The sequence below is a fragment of the Epinephelus fuscoguttatus genome, linkage group LG15 (assembly GCF_011397635.1).
Source record: "Epinephelus fuscoguttatus linkage group LG15, E.fuscoguttatus.final_Chr_v1".
In the NCBI taxonomy this organism is placed as follows: Eukaryota; Metazoa; Chordata; class Actinopteri; order Perciformes; family Serranidae; genus Epinephelus; species Epinephelus fuscoguttatus.
This window is the reverse complement of record NC_064766.1, coordinates 25,276,046-25,285,993: the sequence shown is the minus strand read 5'-3', so window position 1 is coordinate 25,285,993 and position 9,948 is coordinate 25,276,046. Positions and strand designations below refer to the sequence as shown.

Here is a 9,948-nt window from a genome sequence, read left to right as displayed (position 1 = left end):
AATTGTATGTTGTATAACATTTTAGGCCTACATGTAAAAGCCAAACTAGGGACAAGAGTTGAAAATTAGCAATAGCTATAAACTCTCTGTGCAACACATCAGTCCCATACTCTGTATTAGAACTATGTTAAATTGCATCATCCGTATCAAATAAAAATAAATATATATATAACAATGTAGAAGAAAGAGGAAACAGAATAGAAGTGTAAGTTACGGCAATGAAATATGTTGTATTATCATTTATGTTAAAATTATGATATGCTGGCAAAACATTGTCATTGGAAAATTATGTTGTTAAAGGGACAGTTCACCCAAAAATCAAAAATTCACATTTTCCCTCTTACCTGTAGAGCTATTAATCAGTATAGATAGTTTTGATGTGAGTTGCTGAGTGTTGGAGATATCAGCCGTAGAGATGTCTGACTTCTCTCCAATATAATGGAACTAGATGGCACTCAGCTTGTGGTGCTCAAAGCGCAAACAAAAATACATTTAAAAAACTCAACAGCAATGTCTGTTTCCAGAAATCATGACCGAGTTACTCAAGATAATCCACAGACCTTGTTGTAAGCAGTTTCATGTCGGAACTATTTTCTTTCTACTGAACTAAAACTGGGTGATATGGCATTTAAATGATGTTGTGATATTTTTAGGCTATATTGCGATACAATATATATATTGATATTTTAAAATATTCTTTAAACCACTGTAGACTACTAAAATACTAAACTACGACTGTAAATAAAGTTAAAAAATATAGGCCTACTGTTATAGTACAGTGAAATAAAGTGCTCCTATAATAAAAGTTAAATAAAATACTGTCTAATACTTACAATTCGGCTTTGAGATCCCTACCCAGATGGCTTAACACCCATTTATACATGGGCTCGTCTAACATAATGACACGCATGATGGCCAGGTGGGTCGCCTACTCACATGTGATCTTAACGACTTGGCACCAGTCCGTTTAGAACTGAAGATAAGAGGGGAAACATCTTCAAGAAACTCAAGCAAGTCCAGTTGTCTGTAGCACCTACAATTACTGTTACAATAAAGTACTGTTATAATGAAATAAATCAAAGTGGAACCACTGAAGCACCTGGCTCGTCTCAGGCGGGAAGGTCAAACTAAGAGAGAGCTGAACATGGTGCTTTATTCACTGTGAGCTGATAATAAACAGACACCTCTTCAGTTCATGTAATAATAATATTTGCAATTCATATTGGTGGTCCATGGTCACAAAATGGGACCAAATAGCAGCACTCTGTAGCCCTACAGATACAAAACCACACACCTCACTTGCTCAAACTATCACCCAGGAGAAAGAGGTCTGCATGGGTGGGAGTGTGTGTGACGTATCGTATTTGTGTGCCTTTTTTGTGTCTGTGAGAGTGAGAGAACCAAAATGCCAAAGCAAGTCTCATGCTGGTGAAAAACAAAAAATGACGAACTACACCAACCAACCATATTGCTGCGCAGAAGGAAGCATATATCTACTCATGGACGAGAGGGTCATGCTCGTGACAGGGCGAGATGCAAACACTGATGGCATCCACCTTGGCTGAGCTGTAATGTTAGCTAGCTCAGTGGTGCTAGGTGAGCTAGCAGTAGATGCACATTTCCTTCAGCGTAGTGATACAGTTGGCAGGTGTAGCCCAGTAGAAAAAAAATAGTTCCTACATGAAACTGCTCACAACAAGGTCTGTGGATTATCTTGAGTAACTCGGTCATGATTTCTCATGACCGTGGTCATGAGTTTTTCAAATGTATTTTTTTGGCACTTTGAGCACCACAAGCTGAGTGCGATCTAGTTCCATTATATTGGAGAGAAGGCAGACATCTCTACAGCTGATATCTCCAACACTCTGCAACTCACATCAAAAAAATTTGTATTATTTTGGGGTGAACTGTCCCTTTAGTAGTTTTTAAATATGAAGTCATGCAATGTCCATTAATATTACAGTTGGTGAACAAAGCAAGGGAGTGTGTACAGTATGTCTGAATTTTCTAAGGAACTGTTCAAGGTTTATTTGGGAGGAGTACTGACTGTATGTGACTTTGAAAGATGGATGAAATTACGCCTTTCAAAAATCTGGCTAGAACGACGCACACCATCTCCCAAAGGAGGTTTTAGCTATCAAATTTCTATCCTTCTCGAAGCTTCTCGGATGCATTTACACTTAGCTTTTTTTGAGATGAGATTGCTACTCCAAGATGTATGAAGTGTTATTAGGTTAAGAGTGTCAAACTCATAGCCCTGCTGCGTTTTTCATACACACACACAAAAAAACTGCACTGCTTTCCTCTCTGCCTGGTTTGTATTTTCCTCTCACATTTCATAATTACACTACTCTCTGGTGACTTCTGTGAGTAAGAGATGATTAGCTGTGCCTCGTGTCAGCACACTTTGGCATTAAGGTCGGGAAAATGAACACCTACAAAAACAGCATCTCAACAAACAGAGGTACACATGGAATATTTCATGTGCTCCGATCTCCTTATCTTTGCACCCTGAGCTGACAGCAAGGCAGGGAAGGTTAAAGATTTAAGCTCATGTGGACTGCGAAACTGGCAGCTTGGGTCAAGGTTGCTCTTCGGCTTGAACTCTGAACATCCGGGTGAACATCATGGCCAACCCATGCAGTACAATAAGAAAATTAAAATATGGCTGTTTGGCCACAGATCTAACTCTCATCACTGGAGTCCGTCTGTATTTGACAGTGTCTCCAGATGGCGGGAGGCAAGGGGACATGGCCACATGACCATATCTTTCTCTGCAGTCCATGCTGCGAGGAAGATGGCAGTACTGTTGCTGTCTGCAGTGACAGATTGCCAGAGAGGAAGCCTGTCCAAATAAAGCACAGATATCTCTAATGAACTCGATCCCATGTTTGGGATACAGAAAACATTCTGCTTCTGTTCTGCATGTTAAATTATAATTTTTAAAGGAACACTTCACCTCCCTAGTGAATATTTGTGTATCAGTTACTCACTTCATGTTACACTGTATTCATGAAGAAGACTGTTTTTCTCACAAGCCTTCACGCTGAACCAAGAATCTAAAAACTGAGAAAATTAATGATGAACTGAAGTAAAAGGGGGCCATGTTTAAGAACTGCAAAACTACATGAAAACATTAGTGTATAAACTCTCACACAACTCATGCAGTGTAATCCAGGTCTCATTCATCCAGTCATAAGCTCAGTGCTTGTCAAACAGACATCCCTTTCAAACGGGGAGTTTAACTGTAAGAGAAATTTACCTATGCCAGACTTGATTGACAAAAATATTAATGGCACCTCACTGAACACAGGAGCTGCTAGTCAACTGCTGCCTTGCTCCAATTTAAGTCACAACTGCATATATAAGACTTGGTTTAAACTCCATAATGCATGTTTTTATGTAGTGTTGCTCTTGTTGATCACAGTTGACTATGATTTCAATTTCCAAACCTTCAAAGAAAAATAAATTTAACGTACCATGCAACACATTCTCACTCTGACCTCGTCACATACTGACGTTGGGTCATGGACTTTCTAAGTGGAGGTATGGCGTGCAAGGTACCCTGGAAATGTACAGTTTACATATAGTCACTGGGTCTCACGCCAACGACTTCTGAGTGAGACCAGGTTGTAACATGGGGCAATCGCACTCAGGTGTGCACCAGAACAACCGGACCGAGACCTTCTTGAAGAGGTGGTCTCGGTCTGATTACAAATGAACTCTGGTGCGGTTCGTTTGTGGTGAGAATGTGTTCTGACCTGGATCTGAACCAACTGCAGTCACATGACACATTGTTTGGGTTAAACATGAGCATGTTACAGTCCTGGAGGATTATTAATGTGCACTTCCTCCTGTACTGCCTTAATATGCAGAGAATTCTCTGAATCTTTTGATGATATTATAGATTGTTGATGGTGAAATCCCTAAATGCTCTGTAATTGTGCATTGAGAATAGTTGTTCTCAAACTGTTTACCCCCACAGTTTTTCAAAAAGTGACCATCCTTGCTTGTGACCTCCTGAGCCTTTTTAAGATGCCCCCTGTACCTGTTAGCCTTATTACCTGTGGAATGTTACAACAGGTGTTTTTTGAGCATTCAACAACTTCCCCGGTCTTTAGTTGCTCCTGTCCCAACTTTTTTGGAACACGTGCAGGCATTAACATCAGAATAAGTGTGTATTTTACAAAAAACAATACGTTTATCATTTTGAACATTAAATATCTTGTCTTTGGACTTTATTCATTTTGAATATAAGTCAAAAAGGATTTGATTGTTATTATTTACATTTTACACAATGTTCCAACTTTTTTGGAATTGGCGCTTTATTATGGAGCTATGAAAACTCCCACTGACAAATACATTAAAATACAACCAACAAAATCTTAAAGTCCAATAGTATTTATTTTCTTTGATTTCCTTTTTGTAGTTCTCCCCAGAGAGCAAGCCATACTCTGGCACAATGCAGGACCATCTCTACAACTGTGGTGTCAATGCTGAAGAGATGAGTTGGGTCTGTCCTGCTGTCCAGTGACTGTGAGGCGACAGTGGCAAGGAAAAACTCCCACAAGAGGAAGAAACCTTGGGAGGAACCAGGCTCTCTGGGGGCCCATCCTCCTAAGGGCAAGGGAACCATCAGCTGCTCCTGGCCACGGACATCTTCTTCGCTTCATCCTCCAGTCGTCCTTTCTTGGTCATCTGTTGTCCACCGTCACGTTGAACAACTGCACCAAGAAAACAGACAAGATTAGGAACTCACTTACCTTCCTTGTCCCGCGGCGGGTCTCCTGGCTCCATGATGGTCATCCTGTCTCCGTATGGTGTATCCAGGTCCCTCAATCCGACATCACGTCTTGACTATGTCCAGGTCCCTCAATCCGACATCACGTCTTGACTATGTCCAGGTCCCTTAGTCCGACATCACGTCTTGACTGTGGCAGGTCCCTCAGTCCGACATCACGTCGTCAGTTGGGTTACACTACTGAGAATGAAGAGAACACACTTGATATAAACACTATGTTGGCGCATTTAAAAATCTCTCTCTTCTTCAGGACTTGAGTTAAGGATGTGACAGTGTTGTCCTCTTACTTCTCTTGTAGAACAGGATGTAAGCACCCCTCTTCCGCTGCTCACAGACTAACTTGCCGGACGTCTTAAAGACCATTGAATCATTGTAGGTGAGCCAATGATCACCTGGTTTGTCCGGATTGTGGTCTGGGTGGATGCCTTGGCTGATGTAGTGTCCTATTAAGAGAGAGATCTTGATTAATATCTTGAAACAAAGTGGAGGTTATGAAGGTTAACTGATAACAGACAAAGGGGAATTTTTCAGAATCACGACAGCTCAGCGTATAACTCACCTAGAAAGCATTATTATTTATTTCTTAACCATTCATAAAACCATTAGTTACAACTTAGAGAGTGGTATCAGAAAGATTCTGAATATGACATGATGTTTAAAACTTTTATGGTTTTCTACATAAAACATAAGAACGTAGCAGAAATGAGTTCCAAATAAAGCAGAGTGCTAATAACTAAATTCATCAATCAAAAGGAAAAAATAACCATCAATTTCACACAGAAAAGGATAAAGTTCCACTAAAACTACTCAGAATAAATAAAGTGAATAATTATAATTGGTTAATTCCATCAGGACCTGAAACGTTTCTATCTACAGCATGACAGAGGACAGACGGTCACATTCAGCCTTCAGTGTGTGCTTCTCTTACCCATTTCTGTGGAGCCAAAATGGCTGATGGCGCTGACCAGGCTGTAGCAGCCTCCATCCTGTGAAGGAACACAGTTCATAAGAGTTAGCTTCACACGTATACACACACAAAACAACAGCACACACTGTACACATGTTTACTTTCACGTGAGCCTGATTTTTGTGTTTCTGTTTTTCTTTACCTGTGTGGAGGAGACCGGCAGGTCCCTTGTCAGCCTGACAGGGTCATCAACCTTCTCAAGCTCAAAGAAGGGAGAGTAGCGAAACCTCTTCAGCTGCAGGATGAGCACTCTGAGGGAAAAGGTATGAAAATATGAAAGGATTAATGTTGAGCCTAAAGACAAAGTGGAGCAACACATTCTCATCCTAACTCATCAGATACTGACGCTTTGTCAGTGGACCTACACCTCAAAATATGACACCCTAGGTACCCCCCTGCGTCAGCTTTGGATATTCAGGGACGACACGATAATCTACACTCCTTACATGCATTGTGTCAAAATACACGTCTGTTTTCACAGGAAATGTGCAGTTTCTGCTCGTTACGTGCATACGTTCTCTCTCAAAATAAACTTGAAACGTAGGTAAAAGACTTCCTTTTTATGTTTACTTCCTTTCTATTTCAGGTTTAGGCAACTAAAGTTAGATTTAGACAAAAACCAACATGGTTTGGCTTAAAATAGGTTCAGTCGTTACCAATGTTGTTATGTTACATACGTCACGTGACATACCTCAGTAGTGTAGCGTGCTACACACGCTAGCACACTATGTTATTATCAAAATAACTCCACTGATTTTGGTTTCACACTGGAAGTGAACAGTTGGCTCAGAGCTGAAAGTCCAGAGTCTGTTTGACCCATTCACCTCCTCCTGCCTGCCCTATACAGACTTTCTTTCCCTTTATACTACAGTTGTTGCAGGCAGCGTCACAAACTGCTGCTGCCCGCTGCGTGTCATACTGCCACAAAGGGTGCCTCTGCGCGGTGTCTGACGCTGAGATCAACTGACTCTCAAGGGTCCCTCAGGGTCAGTGGACCCTAGTTTGGGAACCACCCAGGTCAGGTGATCATTTATGTCAGATGTGATGTCACTTACTGTGGCAGAGTGAGGAAGGATGATCTGCAGCTTGACTTGTTCCCTCCGCAGTCACACCTGAACTCCACCTCCGTCTCCTGCAGAGCAGCACAGAGAAACAGGCTGTGTGTTATGAACACAACTACAACACGTCCACATGCTCAGACAGAGGCAGTGTGTGTGTGTGTGTGTGTGTGTGCATGATGTTTTAGATCAGTCAGTGATCATGTGACTGAAGGAGGATTTGTGGATTTTACCTTAAGGTACTCCTGGAGCATCTCCTCCACAGAGCCTCCAGGGATGAGGTCTAGAGACAGGTTTGTGGATTCCTCCTGTCTCACTGACTGTGCTCCACAGCTGCACATTAGAGACAATACACATTAATATTGGCTGCAGTGGTCACAACACAGTTTTGTTTCATAACAGGACAAGAGCAGGGCTTATTCAAGACCAGATCATTAAGGAGGCACCATTAAAAATTGACTGTGTGTGACCCTGAACTGTGCCGTCTCACCTTTTGCATGTCCTGGTGTTCTCTATTGTGATCACCAGGTTATCCTCTACAGGGCAGGTATAATGTGTGCCCATGAAAGCTGCTGTCTCCTGCAGCAGAGGGGCCAGACCTCTCATCTGTTCCAGGACTGTAGTCAGGAACTCATGAGCGTCCTGAATACACAGAGAAGAGTTTAAACACAGAGCCCAGACAGTCAGGAGGTGAAACAACAGAATGTGAAGGCCGCTGACTCACCTTTGCTGAGTGTCCCAGAACTCAGGTGCCTGGGCAGAGACCACATCCTTAAAGGACTTCAGGAGGGATTTTAACTCGTATGCCTATGGACGAATGAACGTCCCTGACATCCATCAAGCTTCTGCAGAAGGCGAGAAGAAAAAAAAAGAGACATTTTTGCATGTGTTTCATTTTGGTACTCAGGTTTGTGGAAAAACTTGAGAATGACGTAAGTGTGAATGTGTGTGTGTGGCTGCTGTACCTCATCAGTTGAGCCTCAGGTACTAAGCTCCAGACCTTCTCCATGCGACTGATGCCCCCAGTGAAGTCCTCTAATGTTAGGAGACTCTGCAGGCTTGCGTTCATATAGCAGGTCTGCCCAATGTTTGGAAATCTGACACAGAAACACAGCGAGTCAAAACACCGTCAGTATTCATTCTTCACTGACCAATCACAAACAGGTATTTCAGTTTGATTTGATGGATTCATCTCTCATTACAACTTTGATTCATGTGCAGATGTACTCACCCAAAGCACTTGATGTTGTTTGTTTTATTGCTATGGAGATAAAACAAAAAAACACAAACACAGGGTTAATAAACAAGCAAGAGGCTGACAGAGCAGTGTGTGTGTTTATAAGTTGACCGAAAAACTGGGAGAACATGATTTCATTAAGGTTACTTATAGTTAAAAATATGATATGTTAGGAAAAGTTTATCTATGTGAGAATATTAGTCAGTGAATATAAGAGGAATTAAGAAAAATTATCAACTGTTTATGTTCCTGACAGACACTGAAAGCAGCATGGAATGAATGTCACTACCTCCTCTCAGGCTTTGGTGAGTCCGTCTTTTTGTCGTTGGTGATGTTGGCTGGTGAGACACGTTTTCTCTGTTGGAGGAAAAACAAACTTGAATTGTTCAATAATGCAAACATAACAATTAACTATATCAGTACTCTCACTGAGTCCTGGCTGGTGAATATCTGGTGACATTGGCTCTGTGAAACATACCCTGCCGTTGATTGACAGCCAACGCCAAAAGTTCCTCACGGCTTCCTTTTGTGACGCAGTTTGAGCGTCTGAGGTGGTGACAGTAGGTCTAAAGAGAAACATGGTTGGTTATTTTACAGAGATAAATCATACAGACACGCTGTGTCCTTGTGCTCATCTCTGGAGTTTTGTGGGGAAAATTAAAGAGTTAGCAAACAACATGTCTGTAGAAACAAAAACGCACTCTGAATGAGGGTCTTACCTTTCCTGTGGGGCTGAAGGCCTCCTACCAGGAACACTTTTCTTCTGTAGAGTGAAAACCAAAGCAATATTATGAGGAAACTGTTTTAAACTTTTTTTTTCGCAGCCATTTCCAACTAAAATGTTTACATATAAATGTTACAGTCTACTAAAATGAGATTAATGTGAAGCTCTGACACTCTGACGTCAAACATACGTCAAGGTAACCAAAGAGGCGATTCCACCAGCTCTTCTTCTTTGGCTGTCGGTCCTCCCAAGCTGGCTTTGCTGAGCCTGGAGCAGCAGGTACATCCTGGACACCGCCACTGGTGGTTAAGAGAGACACAGTTAGTTTTTCTGCTTTCGAGGCCAGATAAATGAATCATAAATCATTTGCAAGAATCGTTTCCAGAGAAATCACTCTCACAGTTAACACAATCAGAAACAATTTGCGTCAAACTTAAACACTTGACACTAAAAACACTAATCTCAGACAGTTTGTACATGTTGCCTGTATATTTATTATTTTATTTTTTTAGCGCTCCAAGATTTTACCAGTTAAAAAACAATGAGAATTTTGCTTTCAAATCTCAGGTCTGCAGCTCTGGCACTAACTCTTAAAGGTTTGGATTACTACCAAGAAACTACATACTAAAAAATGTAAATACTTGTATTAATACTACTTTATTTCTGGTAAAATCCTTCTAAACCCTTAATAAAGGCAGCAAATGAAACAGACCACTGAAGTGTATTTTGTACTGAAGTGTATGTCCTTACCTTGTCTGATGGCTGGAGTGCTGTTTCTTCTCATCAGACACAGTCTTCACAGATCCTTGTTTCTTCTGTTAAGAATGAAGAAAAATAAGATGAACACTGACTGAAAATTAAAATGCCTTTATAGAGTAGTCTGGGAATGAGTCCTAAACCCTGAAAATGAGTTTGCATTTTTGCACACTTGGTTTCCTTGTTTTGAGGTCAATTAGTTTTTTGAATCTGGTTTTGCACCAAAGACTTCCACATTTTGTTCTAGGACATAAGATATGTCAGTGAATATCCCTCTTGTGAAATTTTAAACCTTTAGTAAGTAGTAAGTGAATATAAGGGGAAAATCCCCTCTGCTTTTGTCGAGGGAATCAGGGTAACACTAGCATCTGTGCTGGACTACCAAAAAACCTCTAGATAGACTAT

The 9,948-nt window shown here is 41.1% G+C and overlaps 1 long non-coding RNA gene across 1 annotated transcript; it reads right to left on the bottom strand.

Moving 5' to 3' along the window:
- Nucleotides 1-8,782: 8,782 nt before the first annotated feature.
- On the bottom strand, nt 8,783-9,673 carry LOC125902145 (uncharacterized). The gene is made up of 3 exons (XR_007451061.1): nt 9,538-9,673; nt 8,978-9,086; nt 8,783-8,826 (listed from the first exon to the last, which is right to left on the bottom strand). It is a non-coding gene; the product is annotated as an uncharacterized LOC125902145 (long non-coding RNA).
- Between the last annotated feature and the right edge of the window lie 275 nt (nt 9,674-9,948).